The 23879-nt window shown below is 37.8% G+C and overlaps 1 long non-coding RNA gene and 1 pseudogene across 1 annotated transcript; both read right to left on the minus strand.

Moving 5' to 3' along the window:
• Positions 1–1683: 1683 nt before the first annotated feature.
• LOC148002228 (uncharacterized) lies at positions 1684–13176 on the minus strand. Its single transcript, XR_015634698.1, has 2 exons — positions 12951–13176; positions 1684–2006 (listed from the first exon to the last, which is right to left on the minus strand). It is a non-coding gene; the product is annotated as an uncharacterized LOC148002228 (long non-coding RNA).
• Positions 7890–9443, minus strand: Fus-ps5 (FUS RNA binding protein, pseudogene 5; annotated as a pseudogene).
• Positions 13177–23879: the final 10703 nt, after the last annotated feature.

Raw genomic sequence — 23879 nt, forward strand, 5'->3', positions numbered from 1 at the left:
TTTTTTCTGTTTAACTACATCTGTGATTTTTTTTGTTTCTGATTATTATAAATGAAGCTCCTATGTACATGGTGGAATATGATTCACCATCTCAATGGAGAGGAGACAATAGTCATACAAAACAGGAGGTTACTAAATTTGTTGACTGTTATAAGCATTATTATTGAGACATCATTCTTCAAGTTTATGATTATTTTTCTTGTTTCCTAGTTTCTCCCAGTAGTTATTCAGGCTAATACCCAATGTATAAGCAATGTAAGTTGGATCTTCATAGGAAAAGGGAAAATCAGGATTTGAATAAATTACTGTATACTTAGAATATTCTTTCAATTGTTCAATGACTTTTTGTACTTTTAAATCTTTGAGCTTTATTTCTAGATAGTTAAAGCATATTTTTTCTCTCATCTATGGAATAATGTTGGTTTATTCCCTGTACTGCTGGATATTTTCATCATAGAGATGTGCATTTATTGTGAAAATGTCAAATATGAGGCTTCCAAATAGTATGTTTGAATTATTGATTAATCATTCCTTCCCCTCTTCCTTACTTCTTTCCTTCCTTCATTTATTCAGTTTATTTCAAATGGCACACATACTTCTTCCTCACATGGCAGCTTTCTTCATACCACATTTCCATGACTGAGGACAGGTGGTATGCCTCTATCATGCCTTTTATCCCACTAGGTATCACTCCATGCCTAGGCACATCATCACTCGGTAAAGCCACATAATATTGTATACCTAAAGGAGGACAATGTCCATCCAGGCAGAGAAGACATATTAGGTTCAACCCAATTTGTTCAGAGATCCACACAAAAAGTAAGCTTCACATTCCCCAAATAATGGGTGCTTTGACCTATACTTTCATGCTTTCTTTTTTAGGTTCAGTCTCTGATGAAACTCAAAGGTCAGATTATTACACTTTATTTATCTTCCTGTGAGTCCCTGTCTTCTATACTTCTCATAATGCATCCATAAGACATTCTGAACTTGCAAGTCTGGTAGTGTGTCTCTGCAGATGATTTTACAGGGTCCGGGTAGAAAATGTACATTTTGGTTTTGACTGGGAATACATTCAGACATATAGAAGAATAATCTGAGGTTTCAATGTAGTTGAGGGTGTAGGCAGGTCATGACAGTGCCTTTATTGATTATCAAAGACAAATTGATAAATATCCCAGAAAATCCATTTGTATAGCTTATTCCTATTATACAGTTATAATCTTGACATATGGCAAATTATTAAAAAGAATTATCAATCTCTCTGGATATTAAAGAGATACTTTTAGTAACATTTATACTCTGACAAAGAATGCATTACAGACATGTAAATTTCATTCAAATGAAAAGGAAATCAATAATTTATAACATTCAATATGTAAGGATAGCTGATACTAAACACACTCATTGTTTAAAACAAGTGAAATGCTACTAAATCTTGGCCTATGAAATTCTGATGTCAAACTAATAGAAAATTACAATTTATGATTCAGTCACTTAGGTGAAACTGTATATTTTAATTTCCATCTGCTTGTTACCTGTTATCTATAAAATTTTAATAGCATCTACATATCAATACCCAATGTTTTGAACTGGCTGTTTTTGCATTGTGATTCTAATACATTATGTATCAAAATATGAATTAACAAACACATATAATTAATTCTTTACTGTCTCAGGAAATGAGTTGAATTAATTAAGGTTTTATTCATTGGTTCCACTCTCAGTTTCTATTTTTACATTGACAATGCATTACTTCCTAATGTTTATGTGACGACAAGTTTTTCTCATAGCATTTTTTTTTTCATTTTAGCCAACTGCCGCTCTCTTTTTTCCAGATTAACTAGGATTTTTTTGTATACAGATATTGTCTCTAGGGATGTAATCAGTATAGCCTGGTTGAAATTTCTGATTCGAAGTCTCACATCATTGATTCTGTTTGATTGCAGAGCAGTTTGATGATCTATGGGCGATGATAACATAAATGGAATTTTATACCAAATTATCTGTAAAACAAAGTAACTGTTAATTTTGTATTCTAGAAATTAGTAAATCTTTCACATGATAACTTATAATAATGTTCACAATATCTCCACGTGGATATAGATGAAAAATATTGGTATGGGTAACATTGACATGTTTTATTTGTATAAATACAGGCAAAAATGGAAGGAATTTTATAATACTTGGCTTTAAGAATTTAAATGGTATCCTCCAATCATGTATTTGATCCTAAAATAAAATTTACTTTTCATGTAATCACACACACACACACACACACACACACACACACACACACACGGTGAGGTGGGAGGGAGAGGGAGATGGATTTGGAATATTTGTAAATAACTGAATGTTCTCAAGTTATTGTGGGATTAAAAGGGAAGTATGGTTCTACATACATTTTAAATAGGTTGCATTAGTATAAATAAATGAAGAAAAGTGACTTCTTAAAAAACTGAAATATATGATTTCCAATCTGATTATAAGTGTGTGTGTGTATGTGTGTGTGTGTGTGTGTGTGTGTGTGTGTGTGTGTGTGTATAGAATTTATTTTTGACCACGGTGAATGATACTATAATAAAAGATATTGTAAAACAATAAGTAAAACTACATGGAATCAAATATTATTAAATGGTAAAGCAAATCAATAGATAATCAACACAATGAGATGTGATCAAACATATATTTTGGGGAAGCTAAGATACAGGGTAAAATGATGTATAATTCCTTGTAAAGGCATGCCCTGTCCTTAGGAATTACAATATTGACTTTAACATATCATTGAGCACATTGTAAATTACTTTCATTTGTGAGTTTCAGCCAATGATAGCAAACATATTTAAATGTTAAATATTCTAGAAAGAACACAAGAGAAGTGACCTATTTTTAAGTTGATACACTGTTGCAGAACAGGTACTTTAAACATGCATTCTGAATGAGAAGTTCTCTACAGAGTTCACAATATCCATAGAAACTTATGCTTATTTTTTAATTGATCACAACTATTGAAGATATTGATGAAACTATTGGATTCTCAACCAAGGAAGGCATCAAATGTCAGAGATTTGTCAAGCACAAAAACAACATGCAACATTTATCTAGTAGTTGCTTACATGTTTCTGAGTTCTAACAAGCAAATGCCTACCCACTTACTTAGTTATGTTAACATTATTGCAGTCGTGTATATACTGCTTACCTGTAATAATGTCTTCAAGATGAAGAAAATAAATGCCAACACAATGCTTCCAAGGAGGAGAAATACAAAGTTCATGGCAAGACCCATGGTGGCATAATATTTCCTAGTTTATTTTGAAACCTAGCCACAGCAGTTGAATCTAGCAAGCTGGATGAGTATTTTGATGGGAAGCTACTTCACTGCTAGATGTTAACTGGCATGAGTTGCTTCTTGGCTGGTCTTATCCACTACCAATGAGGTCATAACTACTCATTGTCTACACCACCATGACCTCATCATCACCATAAGACTCACTACCAAGATAAACCATGTACACAGGAAGGTAGCTGGGTCCTGTTTACATCCATATTCAATGTAGGACATGTTCCATATAATGAATAGAGAATGCTGTGTTATGCTATCCTACCATAATCATACTGGTAAGGGCACAGATCATAAACACATGCATCAAGGGTGCAACATGAACATTTTAATCCCCCTTTTGTTTATAAAATTGCTTGATATGCTGCGATGCCCATCATTTACTTGAATACACACAGACAAACACACATACACACACTTGGAAATAACATGACCATATACTAAGGTTCTTCTCTGACTAGAATCGTAAAAAAGGCAACCTCTTTATTTTAATCAAATTTTAACAAGCAGTTGAAAACCTGTGCTTTAGATACCATGTGTCTGTAATTTCACATATTTCCCAAAACAGATCTTATACTAGGGTCAGTTGCAGAATTATTTCTGCCTCACATATGTTTCTTCCAGTATGTCGGACCCTCCTGGACCCTGTCAGTGTTTGACCCCTGCTGAGCCTTGCTGATGCATGTGGAAGCCTTTTGTTCCTAACAAAGGAATGCCCCTGTTTGCCCTGTGTGGTACACCTGGGCAATAATACTGCTAAATCGGTTCCTGTTTTTTGTTCCTCTTTCTTTGTTCCTGAGAGTGTAAGCCAGTTTTTCCACTGTGATTCCTGGATTTCTCCACCCAGTGAACTTGGGGTATATATTCAGTGAATTGAGTAAAAGATTTGGCATTCTTTTCTTAACATGAATGACCTGAGTTTGTGTGTTTTTTCTTAAACCTCACAAGCCTATACCCAGCTCTCAGTACTATGGTGGCACGAGTGTCAACAAGTTGAGGTCCCACCAAGATTGGGAAAGTGAGGAATTTCCTGATGAGGTCATCCTGGGAAACTGGCTAGCAAAGAAGGAGGAATGTATTGTGTTAGTGCACAGCAAAAAAAAAATTTACACCACGGGATCCTAAAGTTTTACTTTACAACTAACAGATCAGATAGTTGCTTTACTCAAACAGCAGGAAGTGGGAGTAAAGGTAAAAACAACTAAAGAATTTATTAAAACTTTAGAAAAGACTAGTCCCTGGTGTGTTCATTCAAAATGACTTAATATTCCTGATTGGGAACAGGTTAAGAGAGATTTGCAAAGAACACTGCGGAGAGATGGCCCTGAGAGCATTCCTGTTGCCATGCTTTCTTTGTGGAGATTGGACAAGGATGCTCTCTTGAGCACTAATGCTAATATAAAGGGACGAATGTCAGAGATAGAAAGAACATTCAGAGCGGCACAGGATGATGCCTCTCATATGTCTTTACAAACTTCTGATTCAGATCAGAATTCAAGCTCAGAGGAGGATGAAGAAGAGACATTAGAAGAAATAGAGGTGCAAAGAGGAAGATTAATAAGTGCAGGATTGCTAAAAAATCAGAATTTCGTCCTTGTAGTGAAAAATCCCTTCTTTAAATGAGAGGGAGCTACTGCTCCTCCCACCTATGAACCATATCCTTCCTTGGAGTGCTGTTATGAAGACAAGGCTCCAAGGAGAGGGGTAATCTTTCCTGAGCCTCCCCCTGGACAGGGAATGGTGCTTCCTTTTGTTGAAGTTCCGGATGCCAGCAATGCAGATCAATCTATCAGACAGTATGTTCCTCTGAGTTTTAAGAAGTTGAAAAACCTGAAAGAAGCAGTCTCTGCTTATGGTGCCCTTGCTCCCTTTACTTCTGCCTATGCTAGATCCAAGCTGAATCCTGGAGATTGGCAACAATTATGTAGGGCAGTGTTGAGAGGGGGAGATTATCTATTATGGAGGGGAGAATATCAAGAACAATGTGTGCAACTAGCTAGACTTAATGCGCAAGCATGATTTCCCCAAAGAAATCTAGAAATGCCTATAGGAATAGGACAATATGCGGCCTTTCCAGCCCAGATTCAATATGATCCTGCCACTTTTGCTCAAATCTTCTCCACAGCAGTTAGATCTTGGAAGGCCCTGCCTAATAAGGCAGCTGGAGAACAATTATCCAAGGTGACACAAGGACCCTCGGAGCCTTTTCAGGAATTTGTGGATAGACTATTACATTTGCCTGGCACGTTGTTTGGAGATGGTGATACTGATATGCCCATAGTGAAACAATTGGCGTATGAAAATTCTAATAAATGGTGCAAGGAAGCTATTAGACCCCATAAGAGGAGTTTAAATAACTATATTAAATTGTGCAAAGAAATAGATGGGAATTATGTGATGGGACAAGTCTTACCTGCAGCTATGCAGAAGGGAAATGGAGGGACCAAGACATGTTTTGGGTGTGGACAACCTGGATATTTTAAAAGAAGTGTCCTAAGAACAAAAAGATAGGAGGCCGTGGATTATGCCCTCAGTGCCAAAAAGGCTATCATTGGGGAAATGAGTGCAAATCTAAGCAAGATGTCAAGGGATGACCTTCTGGGAAATGGGAAATGGGACCCACTCTGGGACCCCCAAACCAGAGTGTATGGAGCTAGGAAAAGTTCTATGGTAGAACTTACCCCAATACAGTTTGTTCCTCAAACCAATCCCTTCATGTCAAAGACTTTGACAGAGGTACCCCAGGAAGTGAAGGACTGGACCTCTTCCTGGCTTCCACCAGAGCAGTATTAACACCTCAAATGGACCCCTAGGCACTTGGCACTGGGGTACATAGGCCCCTGCCATCTGGGAGTATAGGCCTTTTACTAGGTCCCAGCAGTGCCTTGATGAATGGAATAAGAATTTTCCATGGAGTGTTTGACTCTGATTTTACTGGAGAAATTAAAATTATTGTTTCTGTAGAAAAAGGAATTATAGCTATTCCTCAGGGGGATAGGATAGCTCAATTAGTTCTTCGGCCCTGGTTTATACTAATAATCCTTGTTTAAATCTGCCTGTGGAAATCAGGGTTTCGGGTCCAGTGGGCGTGGAGCATTTTGGGTGTCCTCTTTAGAGAAATCTCCCACACTCACTCTATGGGTTGAAGTAAAACCCCTACATGGGCTCCTAGATACCAGAGCTGATACCACTGTGATAGCTAAAGCCTTCTGGCCAAAGGCCTGGCCACTAGAGATATCTTCCTCCACCTCACATTAGTGGGAACAGCTATAGCTCCTCAAAAAAGCAACAAGATTTTTAAATGGAGAGAAGATGAAGGATGTGAGGGTTTGTTTCAGCCTTTCATTTTAGAGCAAATACTTATCAACTTGTGGAAACGAGACGTAGTCAATGATATGGGGGCTGTGCTGACAGCTCAGCCTGGATGAACCATGATAGGGAAATAAGGCTTCCTCCCAGGGAGGATTGAGCAAAAATTTACAAGACAAACCTTATAGTGTAAGTGAAGAGCTAAAAATAATTAAGCATCCTCATGACAAAACAGGCTTGGGAAATTTATCCTAAGGGTCACTGTTAATAAGTCTCCTTATGTTAAATCTTTGCCCATCAACTGGAAGTCAAATGATCCGGTGTGGATTCTACAGTGGCCCCAGTCCAAGGAAAAATTAGAGGCAGCTCATCAATTAGCACAGGAACAATTACAAGATACTGTTCCTTCCACTTCCCCTTGGAATACACCCATTTTTGTGATTAAGAGAAAGCCTGGAAAGTAGAGATTATTATGAGATTTAAGGGAAATTAATAAAGGTATAATACCTATGGGACCTACTCAGCCTGGTCTCCCTTCACCTGTAGCTATACCAAAAAATTGGCATAGGATAGTTATTGACTTAAAGGATTGTTTCTTTACTATTCCATTAGATCCTAAAAATTGTGAGAGCTTTGCTTTTAGCATTCCTTCCATAAATTTTCAGGAGCCTTCTAATTGCTATCTTTTTTTGTGTTACATCACGGGATAGCCAATAGTCCTACTATGTGGCAGGTATATGTAGTCTCTGCCCTAAAGCCTTTGAGGCAGAAGTATACACAGATATATATTGTCCACTTCATGGACGACATTTTATTGGCAGCTCCAGATGAAAAGGAATTGCTGACAGCGTATGCTTACTTACAAGAAGATTTGGGCACTTCAGGGTTAGTGATTGCCCCTGAGAAGATCCAAAAGAACTTCCCATATCACTATTTAGGATATGAATTATTACAGAAAGGAATTTGCCCACAAAAAATTTAAAATTAGATAAGATACACTAAAGACCTTAAATGACTTTCAAAAATTATTAGGGGATATAAATTGACTTCAATTGACATTAAAATTAGCCACAAGATAGTGGAAGCCATTATTTGAAGTTTCACAAGGTGATTCCTCTCCAAATTCACCTAGACAATTAACTCCAGAAGCTCGTGAATGCTTAAATTTAGTACAACAGGCTTTGGAAGAGACTCACCCCAATTATATTGATTATTTTAAGCTTCTTTCACTTTTCTTTTAAACTAAAATGGTTTTTAATGGGAACAGTAGTATGGCTCTCTCTCTCTCTCTCTCTCTCTCTCTCTCTCTCTCTCTCTCTCACACACACACACACACACACACACACACATGCACACACCAAATGTCCATGATCGATCCTGAATTGTAAGTTTACAAAATAGCAAGGGTAACACTGGGTACAGGAAGAGTTGTTCCAGAACTTCAGGAGCCAGGCTAATATGGCCTCTCCCTGCAATCCTGCCTCGCCCCTGGAGTCCATCTTGTGAGGGCCCAAACTATCTCTATCCCCACCACCCCAGTCCCCTCTGAAACCCCCACGGTCCCCTCCAAGGTCCCAGTAGCTGCCCCAATTATATCCTCCTCTGCCACATTGATCATCTCCATAGTTTCCCCCCATATGAGATCCTCCTGGTCCCCCTCCTGTGCCATCTCTCTTAGGTGCCTTACATTGATTGCATTCATTTCTCCAAGAGAAGTTCATGTTCTCAAATGTAGGATTGGGACACTTCTAGTCCCCAGCTCCTTGCTGTCCTCCACCTCCACCAGCTCCACTGGGGAATCCTCCCCAGCCACCTCCACCGCTGCCATCTCCTCCGTAGCCTCCACAGCCCATGGGTCCTCCTAGCCCTTGGCCTCCATGACCATTTCCACCACCCCAATTGAAGTCAGCATGCCGGGTAGCAAATGAAACTTTAGTAGGATTCCCAGAGAATTCTTTACCATCAAATCAATTGCAGCTTTAGCAGAAGGTGGGTCATCAAATGATACTCTTGCCTCACCCTTATACTTGCCAGTTTCCCTGTCAATATACAAATTAATCATAGGCTGTCCAGTTTTCTTGTTTGTCTTAATAATTCCAATCTGTTTGAAGTAATCAGTCACAGATTAAATTGTAACATTCTCACCTGGGTCTTGCACAAATATGGTATTGTTGTCTGAATTATCCTGTTCAGAATCATGACAAGATCCTTGACCCCAAGGACCACCAAATTTATTGAAGCCACCATGGTCACTTCTGCCCATGTTGCCTCTGCCTCCTCAGCCACCTCCTTGGCCACCTCCACTTCTTTTGGGGTCATGACCACCACTGCTTCGGTTGCAACCACCTCCACTGCCCCTGCCACAGACCCCACAAACCTGCTGGCCTCCCCCATAGCCACCGCCTCTGCCATCACTCTGGTCCTGATTGCCATAAACATCACCACCACCACTGCCACTCATAGAGGACAAATCTTTGCCATAGTTGCCTCCACCACCCCCTCCCCCACCTCCACTGCTGCTATTGTACTGGTTCTGTTGTTTTGGGTCTGTCCATAAGAAGAGCCATAGCTGTTCTGACCATATCCTGATGTGTCAGCTGATTGGCCATAACCACTGTAACTCTGCTGGCCACAGGGTTGACTGCTCTGTTGGGAATAGCCCTGCCCAGGCTAGGTAGGATAGGCTCTATAGCTTTGAGTTGCTTGTTGGGTATAGTCATTTGAAGCCATGTCTATGCACGTGCACACAGGTCGCCAAACAACAGGATTCCAGATGACTGCAAAGGGACGCTGCAAGGACTGAGCCAGCCTCTTTCATTTTTGATTTTTGTATCTGCTCATTCCCCTACTTTTTTGGCAAGATGGACCTTTAATGTGGGTTTATTTACAAGCTTTGCCTGCAAAAATAGTGATGGCTTATCCTCAGGTCATTGCTCAATTACTGTTCAAGGCTCAAAGAATTAGCTTACAAACCTTTAGCAAAGAACCAGATCTTATTATTACTCTCTGTACCAAGGAGCAGCTACAACATTTAGCCCAGGGACTTACAGATTGGGCTATTTTAATGTGCACAGTTGTTAGTCAATTTGATAACCATTATCCTGATAGTAAGGCTTGTCAGTTTTTTAAAACGCATCCAGTAATTTTTCCATGAATTATTGTTAGTTCCCCTTTGCAAAAGGCTCGTTTAGTATTTTCTGATGCTTCCTTCAATGGATTTGCTGCAGTAGTGTCTGGAGGGAAGGTAGAGGTTACAAAAATTCCTAATTGTTCTGTACAGCTAGTAGAATTGAAAGCTTTACAACTAACTTTGGTTATGTTTCCTGATGAACCTTGTAACATATACACTGATAGTGTGTATGTGTCTCAGATTGTTTCACCCCTTGAGACTGCTGCCTTTGTTGCTCCTATTTCATCCATTTATGCCACCTTATTACAAGTACAGGCTTTGCTATGGCAGTGCCAGGAAACTATTTTTGTGGGCCATATAAGAGGACATTCCATGTTACCCAGCCCCTTAGCACAAGGGAATGAGTTGACTGATTCTTATACTCAGTCTCCATGTTATTATGTGTTAATGAGTAATACTGCCTATAATAAAGCTTTACAGATGCATAGAAAATTTTATCTTAATACTAATTTTTGAGGTTTCACAATGGAATAATTAAAGAATAAGCGGCCCAAATAGTCAGTCAGAATCCCCAGTGTGCCCCATTTATTTTCTGTCCCAATTTGGGAGTGAATCCAGGAGGGTTACAGCCTAATGATATTTGAGAAATGGATGGTACCCATATTCCTTCCTTTGGGAAGTTACAGTTTGTCCATGTGTCTATTGATACCTATTCTGGCTTACTCTTTGCCTCTGCACATAGTGGAGAGAAAATTAAAGATGTTAAAAGTCACTGCTTATAGGAATTTGCCTTTATGGGAGTCCCACAACAATTAAAAATTGGTAATGGTCCAACATATACTAGTGAGACTTTAAGAAATTTTGTGAGGATTATGATATTGTACATAAAACTGGCATTCCTTATAATCCTCAAGGGCAAGCCATAGTAGAAAGAGCTCATTTAACACTTAAGAATTATCTTGAAAAAAAACAAAAAGTGGGGACCAGAATTCCCCACATGCTAAACTTTCCTTTATTATTTATATTTTATTTTTTTTGATAGTAGATAAGAATAATTGTTCAGCAGCAGATAGACGTTGGAAAGGAATAAGATGTAAGGAAGGTCTGGTTCATTGGAAAGATTTGACCTCAGGATTATGGAAGGAACCTGACCCTGTGTTAGCTAGGGTTAGGGGTTCTGCTTGTGTTTTTCCTAGAGATGCTAAAGCACTCATTTGATTTCCTGAGAAATGTGTATGTCCTGTTGCTATGGAATCCAGCACAGATGGAGACCTATTGGAGTTTCGTGAAAAATCCTCCAATGCTAATGCCAGGGGGAATAAGGAGCACAGTTTGGCCAGTGGTGATCGCCACCAATAGGACCACAGGAAATGCGGCTGTCCTGTTTGCTGACTTTGCTGGGAACATGAATATTCAGCTCTTGTGGTTCAGGTCCCTGGAATCGTTTCTGTGCCCTTGGATGAAGATGGAGGATTTCACCTCACCTTGTGTTATCACAGAGGAAATTTTGGCATTGCTGCAGTCATTACTACGACTGCTGCATGTCCCTTCCTACCGCGGCCTGCGCTCCGACCCCTCCACACACCACTGCATGCCAGAGGAGAAGGCTGGACTCCAGCTGTTTCCTGCCCCTCCCTGCTCCCATAGCAGCTGTTGCCACAGTGGCTGATGTGGCCATTTCAGTCTGTGGCTTCACAGGAATCCCATCTGTGTAAAGCTGCTGAGGACCAGGGAACTCTGTCCTGGTTGTGTGGATCTCAGGCATGGTTCCATTGCCTGCTGGTCATTCAGGAGAAGGTCGGCTGATCCTGAACCGTCATGGGAAAGACTTTGGCATCTTCACAGTTATTGTAGCAGTCATTGCTGCTGTAGTCACTGTGGCTGCAGTGTCTGGCATTGTCCTCCCCCAATTTGATGTTAAGGTTAGCACAGTGGATAAACTTCCAGGCAAAGTTGCTGACAATTGGAAATTCTAAATTTAAATCAACAGTCAGTGCTTTTATAGGAACAGCTTGACAATGGCCCTCAGTGTTATGGCCCTTGGTGTTATGGTTCTCTGGCACCATAGTAGTCGGCCTTGTGCTTCTTATCACATGCACAAACAGCATTCTCAGTCCTGGGCAGAGACTAAGCAGGTGTTGCTCTTCTTGGCAAGAGACAATCCCTCTGCCCAAATCTGACTCGGCCTTCATGAGAAGTAGTTAGCCAAAGACAGGCAACTCTTTGGGACCAATACCACCTACGACATAGGCTCTGAGACTGGCAGAGATTCCCAGAGATGGGCAAGGGATTGGCAACCCAAAGTGTCCTAAGACGGGCACTACTTAATAAAAAATAAAAAAGGGGGACTTGTTGAACCCTCCTGGGCCCCATCAGTGTTTGACCCCTGCTGAGCCTTGCTGATGCATATGGAAGCCTTTTGTTCCTAACAAATGAATGCCCTGACCTTTCTGTTTGCCCTGTTTGCAGCATGCCTGGGTGGTACACCTGGGTGATAATACTGCTATTTGTTCCTCTTTCTTTGTTCCTGAGGGCATAAGCTGATTTTTCCACTGTGCTTCCTGGATTTCTCCACCAAGTGAACTTGGGGTATATATTCGGTGAATCAAGTAAAAGATTCGGCACTCTTTTCTTAACATGAATAACCTGAGTCTGTGTTTTTTTCTTAAACCTCACAGGCCTATGCCTGGCTCTCAGTCCAGTGTCAGCACGGGTGCCGACAACAGTATTTCCAGCTTAAGCAGGAAACTATAGACATTCTGATTGAAAATTATTCCTTCCATATGATATAACAAAATATACTTTCTACAAAGAATATTTGAAAAAATATATATATAAGAGAAGTGACCCATTTTTAAGTTGATACACTATTGTAGAACAGGTACTTCAAGCATGCATGATACCACATGCTGAATGAGGAGTTCTCCACAGTGTCTACAATATCCTTAGAGACATATGCTTGCTTTTTAATTGACCATAACTATTGAAGAGATTGATGAAAATAGATTCCCAACCAAGGAAGGTATCAAAAGTAAGAGATCTGTCAAGTAGGAATACAACATGCAACATTTATCTGGTAGTTGCTGACATGTTTCTGAGTTCTAACAAGCAAATGCCTACCCACTTACTTAGTTATGATAACATTATTGTAGTCATGTATATACTGCTTACCTGTAATAATGTTTTCAAGATGAAGAAAAAAGTGCCAACACAATGCTCCCAAGGAGGATAAATACAAAGTTCATGGCAAGGCCCATGGTGGCATAATATTCCCAAGTTTCTTTTGAAACCTAGCGACAGCAGTTGAATCTAGCAAGCTGGATGAGTATTTTGATGGGAAGCTACTTCGTGTTCCCTGCCAGATGTTAACTGGCATGAGTTGCTTCCTGGCTGGCCTTATCCACTGCCAATGAGGTCATAGATATTCATTGTCTACACCACTGTGACTTCATCATCACCCTAGGACCCACTACCAAGATAAATACACAGGAAGGTAGCTGGGTCATGTTTACAACCTGACTCAATGTAGGACACATTCCATATAATAGAGTGTGGGATTATGCTCTACCACCAGAATGATACTGGTAAAGGCACAGATCATAAACATATCCATCAAAGGTCAACATGAGCATTCTTAATTTCCCCCTTTTTTTCTAAGAATGCTTGATTTGCTGTACTGCTCATCATTTACTTGAATTCACATTACACACACACACACACACACACACACACACACACACACACCACTACACATGTATGTAAAAATACAAAAGCAAGACCTAATGCACATGTCAGGATGTATGTATGTCATAATATGCTTCAAATTTCATCCTAGGTGATAAGTACCTTTGCTGGCAAGGGACAGTGACAGTGTTTTGACAGTATGGAGAATGTGAAGTTTGGATTGCCATGAATTCATATTGACAAGGGAAGATGCAGAAACAAGCTGAAAGTCTCCTAACCATTGTTATGCAGCTGCATTTAGAGTTGGCTAACATGTTTTCTTCCTGACACTGAATTCAACCTTATTAATTACACCCTTCCTTGTTACATCATATCCTTTCATTCTTTCTTCTAATATATTATTTTTTCAAAAATTTCTTTGCAAATATGTCACCAGACAGCTCAATGCACACATAGAGTTAAGCTTATATGCATGCAAATTGAAGTTATATTAATTTTAAAGTTCGGAAAGACCTCAAAATCACAAGTCATCTGGGCATGAGCTAGTGGTTACAAAACATTCATCAAAACATTATGGTCTAAACAAGACAGATGTATGTTAATATTTTTGCTTGTCTAAATTGAGTGTATTTGCTTCTCCAGTTTGTTGAGCTCATCTGAATATGATTGTACAGAGCTTTAAGAATGCTTCTCCATATTCAATGTTAATTTTTCTTACAGTTCTAAAATGCATATGTATAATCTCATATCCTATTTCCTAGTAATTTTACAATAATTTCTATATGCAGTTGATACCAAATATTCAAATCAGTATTTTTCATTATTCAACAAATGTCAATTCACAAATTTAATGATGCCCATTTGAAATCCAAAGTCGTCAATACATCTTTTCTCTTTTACTCTACATATCTATCAGATTTCAACATAATATTTCTGATGAAAATTTCGTCAATTACACATTGCCACTTGCAGAGACTCTCATCATTGCTCTTAATTCAGTAGACAAGTATTCACCCATTGTTTTGTTCCATGTATTTAATTTAGATATCCCATTTTAGTGATCAGGCTCAGTGTCCCTTTAAATTTTTTGTCTTCAATTCTCTAAACTATTAAAATTTCAGGTTTATCAAAAACTTTTCTGCTTCAATTATTTCCTAGGTCAAGTTAATCTTCAGGACTTGGCTAAAACGTACACAGAACAAGTAATGACAGTAATCTAAACTTCCTGAAACTCTTGGCCCAAAAAGACTTGGTTGAATGGCCAGTGCCAGAGCAGTTGTTCCTAACAGATACCAAAGCTATTATCTAGTCATGCAATGACCATTATTATTTTCCAGAAATATTTGCCACAGTTATATTTTAGGAGAAATGTGGTATAAAATGTTAAATAAGACAAGGATATTAGAAAGAGGAATGCCATTTGTATACTTGAATTTCAGAATATATATTTGTGAACATCATATATTTTGTTTTTAAAAAGTGAAGTATATTAACTCTTTAAAAACCAAATGATATTTTTTACTAGTACAAATCTTACAGTGGTATAAATGCAATAAATACTTCTGAGAGTTGTGAGTACTGAGAACTCTCTTTCATGAAATATGTAACCTGTAAGATGAATTTTACTTTGTATTCTCACACTTGAATATGAGAAAGACTAAACAGATATTCCCACATGTAAGTTTATAAGTGCAGGCCATTCCTGTCTGCATCTTTACCCAGAGTTAAGTCTGTCTAACATACCTCTAGATCCAAAACATGCTTAGAGAGAGTAGTGAAAAGCACTCTCAGCCCTAAGCTCACAAGTGAGACCCCACTTTTGCTTGACTAACTGTCCAAAGAGGGACCCACCAGGAGTCACAGGGCACAGAAACCAAGGACCAGTCTGGGAGAGGACTCTTCAGTCTCCATCTGATCACAGACCTAAAGATGTTGTCCCACAGCCCTTTGGACCCAATCCATACCCAGAAAGAACTGGTCACCCAGGAGAGATCTCACTCTAAAGATCACAGGCTCACTAAAAGGACACATTCAAGTCAGAGACAGCAAGACTATCTAACATCCCTGACAACAAGATGATCAGAGGAAAATGCAAGAACCTAAGTAGTAGAAGCCAAAACCTCTGGTACCAGCCACACCCAGTTCTCTCACCAAAGCAAGTACTGGATACCCCAAGACACTGAAAATGCAAGATTTGGATTTAAAATAACATCTCATGATTATAATAGAGGACATAAATAATTCCCTTAAAGAAATACAGGAGAATACAGGTAAACAAGTAAAGGCCCTTAAAGAAGGAACAGAGAAATCTCTTAAAGAGTTACAGAAAAACACAACAGAACAGGTAAAGGAACTAAACAAAACCATTCGCGATCTTAAAATGGAAATAGAAACAATTAGAAGTCACAAAGAGAAACACTCCTGGAGATCGCAAACATAGGAAAAAGATCAGGATGCACACAAGCATCACCAACACAAGACATAGAATAGAGAATCTCAGGGACAGAAGATGACATGTAAAACATTGAAATGTCTGTCAAAGAGAATGCAAAATGCAAAAAGCTCCTAATCCAAAACATCAAGAAAATCCAGGACACAATGAGAAAACCAAACCTATGGATGATAGGTATAAAAGAGAGCTAAGATTCCCCACTTAAAAGTCAGTAAATATATTCAACAAAATTATCAGAAGAAACCTCACCTAAGTTCAAAACAGATATGCCTAAGAACATACAAAAATCCTACAGAACACCAAAAAGATTGTAAAAGAAAAGAAATTTCTCCTATCACCATTAGTCAACACAAGAAATGCACAAGAGAAAAAGAAGAATACTAAAAGCATTACAGGAAAAAGGTCAAGTAATATATAATCCAGACCTATAAGAATTATATCAATCTTCTCAACAGACACTATGAAGGTTGGAAGATCCTGAGAAGATGTAATTCAGATGCTAAGAGGACACAAATTCTAACACAAACTACTATATCCAGCAACACTCAATTATCATAGATGGGGAAACCAAGATATTCCATGGCAAAATCAAATTTACATAATATCTTTTCACAAATCCAGCCCTACAAAGGATAGTACATGGAAAACTTCAATACAAAGAGGGAATCTTCACCCTAGAAAAAGTAGGAAAGTAAACTTCTTTTAACAAACCCAAAAGAAGATAGCCAGGCAAATATAATTCATCTCAAACAGCAAAAATAACAGGAAGGAACAATCACTTTTCTCTAATATCTCTTAATAGCAATGGATACACTTTCACTCCCTAAAAAGAAATAGACTAAGAGACTGGAGATGTAAACAGGATTCTCCATTTCCTGTATACAGAAAAGATAGACACTACCTCAAAGTAAAAGCCTGGAATAAAATTTCCAAGCAATTATTACCAAAAAACAAGCTGGAATAGCCATTCTAGTATTGAACAAAATTTACTTTCAGTCAAATGTTAACAAAAAAGACAAGGGAGGACATTTCATACTCAAGGGAAAAATCTGCCAGTATGAACTCTCAATTCTGAATAGCTCTCATATTCATAAAATAAAATTTACTAAAGCTCCAAAGATAGACTGCAATAATTGTGGGAGACTTCAACAACCCAGTCTGAGAAATGAGGAGATCATGAAAACAGAAACTAAACAGATATAGTGAAAGTAATAGAAGTTATGAACCAAAGGGCTTTAACAGATATCTATAGAACATTCCATCCCAAAACAAAAGAATATACCTTCTTCTCAGCTACTCATTGCAACTTCTCCAAAATTGTCAATAAAGTTGGGCAAAACCTAGGCCTTAACAGGTACAAGAAAATTGAAATATTACTATGGATCCCTCAGATCATCACTGACTAATGTTGGTCTTCCATAACAGCAAAAATGATAGAAAACCCACATACACATTGAAGCTAAACAGCAATCTACTCAAAGGTAACATGAAATATCAAAGAAGAAGTAAAGAATGTAATTAAAGACTTTCTAGAAATTAATGAAAATGAAGGTACAAAATACCCAAACTTTTGGGATATAAGAAAAGCATTTCTTAATCAAAAACTCATAGACCTGAGTGCTACCAAAAAGAATCTTGAGATAGCATACACTAACAAGTTGAGAGTACATCTGAAACCTCAAGAACAAAAGGAAGCAATTACATCAGTACTATTAGACTTTAGTGCCAGGGGCTAGCCCCAGCCCTGGCAATAGTCTTCTTTCTTGTTGGTACTTCTTGAGGCAGTGGAGGGGGAAGAGGGTAAGACTTTGTCTTATGAGATATTTATTTTAGGGTCACTGTATAATAATGTTTACTTATCTAAGTCTAAGTTACTATGTTGCTGTACCTGATTTACTTATCTATGTCTAAGTCACTATGCTCTGCTACTGTAACTGACCTTCCTTCCATGTTCCTCTGAGGCCAGAAACAGCAGTTTCTGGCATTTAGCACCTCATTCTAAAACAGCAGGAGATAAAGTAGAGGATTAATCACTAGAGCCTTTTCCTTTTGTCCCTATGCCTCTTGCTTGTCAGGCTAGGGGCAAGTTTGGAGCAATAAGCTTCTATTGAAGCAAGAGAAGTGAATAGTTCTTGCAGAAGGAAAAACTTTTAATAGGCAAATATGCATAAACTTATATAGGTTCATATACAGATTCATGAATGCGAATTTATACATTTCCACTCAACCAGTTGGGTCCAGCTTACATATAGTCTCACAATTACATTCTTACACATACACATGCATACATTCTCACAATTACATACTCACACACACATCCATACTTACATATGCATATGGAGCAAAAGATCAAGCACCATTGCAGAAAGAACTCACTCATTCTGGATGAAAAATGAGCTCCAGTCTTTATTGCATAGAGAAAGAAAAAGCTTCTACCCTTTTAATGCTAAATGAATCAAACCCAAGAAAAAAGGCTCGTTCCTTTTAATAAGACTAAGTCTGCCTTGTTATTAAGAAATGTCTGTTCTGTCCCATGGTAAGGAGAAGTCTGCCTCACATAGTCCCTAAAGAAACAAAAGCAATGTTTGAAATCTCCTAACAAGAACAACAACAACAAGAACAACAACAAACCCCAGGACCAGATGTGTTTAATGCTGAATTCTATCAGACCATCAAAGAATACCTAATACCAATACAATTCCACAAAATCAAAACAGGAGGAATATTACCCACTTTGTTCTTTGAAGTCACAATTATGCTTATACCTAAGCCACACAAAAAACCTACAAAGAGAACTTCAGAACAATTTCCCTCATAAATAAAAATGCAAAAATACTCAGTTAAATTCTCGCAAACCTAATTCAAGAATACATCAAAGCGATCATTCACAACGATTAAATAGGTATCATCCCAGTGATGCAGGGATGGTTAAATAAAAAGAAATCCATCAATGTAATCTACTATATAACAAACTCAAAAAAAAAAAACAACAAAAACAAAAAAAAAGATCATCTCATTAGATACTGAGAAAGATATTGTCAAAATTCAGCACCCATTCATGATAGAATTATTAGAAAAATTAAGAATTAAAAGCCCATACCTAAATATATTAAAAGCAATATATAGGAAACCAGTAGCCAACATCAAACTAAATGGAGAGAAATTTTAAATAATCCCACTAGAATCAGGGACTAGACAAGGCTGCCCACTTTCTAACTATTCAATATAATACTTGCCTTCCAAACTGGAGCAAGCAAAAACACAATGAAGTAAAAACATACACATTGGAAATGATGAAGTCAAACATATTTGTAGATGGTATGATAGTAGACTTAAGTAACCCCAAAAATTCCACTAGAGAGCTCCTAAACTGAAAACAAAACACCTTAAGCAAGGTGGCTGGGCATAAAATTAACATATCATTAGCAAGTCTCTACTGAAGGATAATCATTCTCAGAAAGAAATTTGGGAAATGACATCTTTAACAATAATCACAAATAATATAAAATACCTTGTTGTGACTCTAACCAAGTAAGTGAAAGAGTCTTATGACAAGAACTTCAACTCCAAGAAAAAAGAAATCAAAAAAAGATCGCAGAAAATGTAATGATCTCCCCTGCTAATTGGTTGGCAGGGTTAATATAGTACAATTTTCCCTCTTGCCAAAAGCAGTCAACGCATTCATTGCCATCCCCATCAAACTTCAGATTTGGAAAGGATCTTTATCAATCCTACATCACATAGAGTGTTAATATCCAGTATATACAGAGAACTCAAGAAGTTAGACTTAATTGAATCAAATAACCCTGTTAAAATGAAGTACAGAGCTAAATAAAAAATCCTCAAGTGAAGAATATCAAATGGACAAGAAGCAAATAAATATATATTCAGCATCTTTAGCCATCAGGGAAATGGAAATCAACATAACTCTGAGATTCCAAATCGACACAAGTGGATCAAGGACCACCACATAAAACTAGATACAATCAAACTAATAGAGAAAAGGTAAGGAAGAGTCTCAAACACATAGGCACTGAAGAAAAGGCCTTGAACAGAACACAAATGGCTTATGCTCTACAATCAAGAATCTACAAATGGAGCCTCATAAAATGGCAAAGCTTATATAAGACAAGGATACTGTTTGTCATTAGGGCAAAATGGCAACCAAGAGATTGGGAAAAGGTCTTTATCAATCCTTCATCTCATAGAGGGCTAATATTCTAAATATACAAAGAACTCCAGAAGTTAGATTTCAGAGAATAAAATAACTGTATTAAAAAATGGGGTACAGAGCTAAACAAAGAACTCTCAGCCGAGGAATATCAAATGGCTGAGAAGTACCTAAATAAATGCTCAACATCCTTAGTCCTCGGGGAAATGCAAATCAAAATAACCCTGAGATTCTACCTCACACCAGTTACAATGGCTAAGATAAAAACTCAGGTGACATCAGGTGCTGGTGAGGAGGTGAAGAAAGAGAAACACTCCTCCATTGTTGGTAGGATTGCAAACTGGAACAACCACTCTGGAAACTAGCCTGGAGGCTCCTCAGAAAATTGCCTTAGCAATACCTGAGGACCCAGCAATACCACTGCTGGGTATATACTCAAAAGATGCTCCAGCATACGACACAGATACATGCTCCACTATGTTCACAGCAGCCTTATTTATAATAGCCAGAAGGTGAAAAAAAGAACATTCCTTCGACAGAGGAATGGACACAGGAAATGTGGTATATCTACACAATGGAGTAATACTAGGCTATCAAAAAGAATGACTTTGTGAAATTCATAGGCAAGTGGATGGAACTTGAAAATATCATCCTGTGTGAGGTAAACCAATCACAGAAAAACACACATAGTGTGCATTCATTGATAAGTGGATATTAGCCCAAAAGTTCGAATTACCCAAGATACAATCCACAGACCACATGAAGCTCAAGAAGAAGGACGACCAAAGTGTGGATGCTTCAGTCCTTCATAGAAGGGGGAACTAAAATACTCATAGGTGGAGCTATGGAGGCAAAGTTTGGAGCAGAGACTGAAGGAATGACCATTCAGAGACTGTCCTGCCTCGGGATCCAGCCAACAAACCGAGACAATATTGCTGATGCCAAAAAGTGTATGCTTGCAGGAGGCTGATAGTCTGTCTCCTGAGAGGCTCAGTCAGAGAATGACAATTACAGAGGTGGATGCTTGCAGCCCACTGTTGAACTGAGAACCAGGTCCTCACTGGAGAACTTAGAGAAAGGTTTGAAGGAGCTGAAGCAGCTCGCAACCCCATAAGAACAACAATGCCAAACAACCAGAGTTCCTAGGTTCTAAACCACTATCCAAAGAGTACACATGGACAGATCCATGGCTCTAGCTGTATAGGTAGCAGAAGATTGCCTTGTTGGCTACCACTGGGTGTAGAAGCCCTTGATCCTGCCAGGGCTGGACTTCCCAGTGTAGAGCAACGTCAGGACGGGGAGGCATAAAGGAATGGGTGGGTGTGGAGGGGGAACACCTTCATAGAAGTGGGATGGGGGATCAGAAGGGGCAGGGTCATGTATAGAAAACCGGGAAAGTGGATAATATTTAAAATGTAAATGAAGAAATAACCTATAAAAATATCATAGTGATGCTTTCCAAAGTATAATTTTGACTGCTACAAAATATGAATTAGTGTTCTTCTTCATTAGGTTCCTCAACAATATTAATTTTTGCTTTTTTTGATTCTAGCATTTCTCACAGAGTATAATGATATTTCAGAGTCATGATTATTTGTATTTACTGATGATATGTGAGAACATACCTTTTCCTGGTTTTGTAGCCATTTATAATTTAACTTTTCAGAGTTCTCAGCTTATAACTGTACTCCTTTCAAAAATCGCAGCTACTTATTAATACTTGATAATTGTGCTACACCATTTGTAATCTGTTCAGGAAATTGCCTACTGTCAAATCAGTTCAAGGGTATTTCCCAATTTCTCTTTTTATCAAATAAATGTATATGCTTTTAGATGAGGCCTGTTATCAACTTGAGATTTGATTGATGGAATATAAATGTTTATAAATGTATATACATATTTACATTCTGTACATACATAAGCAATTAGATCCATATGATTTCCTGAAAAGTGTTTATTTTATATATACGTCTATACTCTGTGTTAAAATCTTTTCTCAGTGAACTGAACTTTTATTTTCAATATGATTCCATAGATCTACTTTTCTCTGTGTCTGAACATATAGCATTTATAGCGATTTCTCTAAAGTAGAGCTTGTTGTCAAATATAGAGTCATCTCTAGAAGGTATTTCAAAGTATTTTTTAAAGCTCGTCAGTAGAGATATTTCTGGGAAAAAAGATCAGCAAGTGTCCTGTTCTTTTATTGTTCCTTCTCACACACTGTTTACCTATGATGTCTATTTTAAAAATGTTACTTCACCTTGTGCAGGCATTACTCTTCCACTTCCTTGAGTTCTGCCTGGTATATATCTTTTCTGGATATGAGGATTTATCATGGAAATAATGTAGTTTACTACTAATAAACACTAAGAAATGAATGCACAATATGTATAGTGTTCTTGGTTTCATCACTTATTTTCTAGTTACATTTATTTGGTGGAACTTTTATAATTTCATTTTGTTTAAGAGACTTTTAAATCTCCATTACATAAAAGTAACATTTCTTTTCATTCTTTGAATTTAGGAAATCTAGATTTTGTTATGAAAATAAAAGATTCTGAAAACAAAGTTGAATGAATTCATTTGATTGGATCAAGCATCCATTGGGTGTATACTCAGTGGAACTATAACTGGTCAGTTTATGTCCATTTTATAATAAATAATAATATTGAATTTTAAGGTATCTATAAAAATTTTTATGAACATGAAGGAATGTTTCACTGGTCAGGGTGTCCTTCTGCCATGTATTATGTATTATATGAATGCATCATATATCAATCAAAAAGCCAACATCATTTGAATAGGGTAGGATAAAGAAGATGGTTTATTTTGGAAACGGAAAGAATCTAGCAATAATATCAAGGCATGAGTACAAATGCCTAGGAAGATGAGAAGACAGAGACATATGATACTAAGCACAGCTTTCTGTCTTCAAGGTAAAATGCAGATTAAAGGAAAGGTGTACTTTTTAGTTAAGAAATTTGTTAGAGAAAATCTAACTTATATAGACAGTGAATTTATCAATATGTTTTGAATCTGATTATCAGGGTTCAGAGAATAAGTCTTGGTAGCAAAAATTAAGAAACCTTCAACACTCTCAAATCCACCTCATTATCCTGTACTTAATATCTGTGAATATATCAATTGTAGCATATCCACTCAAATCTTAAACACCTACCCATAAATAAGAAAACATATAAAATATATATGTTAAAAAATCTGGATTACCTTACAAAGGATGATATTTGTAGTTTGATAGATGTATATACAAGAGTCATATTTAATATATGTTTAATAGTGCACTGTGCGAATACATTATATTATTTAGTTTCTGGCTTTATGACAAGAATGAAAGTGGATATAATTGAACAATTATTGTGGTTGAAACATATATGGACTTTTCTTTCCTTTTCCTTTTTGGTCAATTTATTTATTTATGTTTCAAATGTCATTGCCTTCCCAAGTTCTCCCTCAGCAATCCCCTATAAAATTCCCATATACCCTGCTTCTTTCTATGTGTCCACATAACCCCACCCACAATCATGCCTCAGTGTCCTATCATTCTACTACTCCGGGACATTCAGCTTCCACAGGACCAAGCAGATGCCCTCACAGTGATGCCTGGTAAGACGATACTCTGCTAAATATCTAAATAGAGCCATGGGTCCCTCCATGTGAACCTTTTGGTTGGTGTTTTAGTTCCTGTGAGCTTTGGGGTTCTGGTTGGTTGATATTGTTGATCTCCCTATGTGATTACAAAACTCATCGGCTCCTTCAATCCTTACCCTAACTT

The sequence above is a fragment of the Rattus norvegicus genome, chromosome 12 (genome assembly GCF_021556685.1).
Source record: "Rattus norvegicus strain SHRSP/BbbUtx chromosome 12, alternate assembly SHRSP_T2T, whole genome shotgun sequence".
Taxonomy (NCBI): Eukaryota; Metazoa; Chordata; class Mammalia; order Rodentia; family Muridae; genus Rattus; species Rattus norvegicus.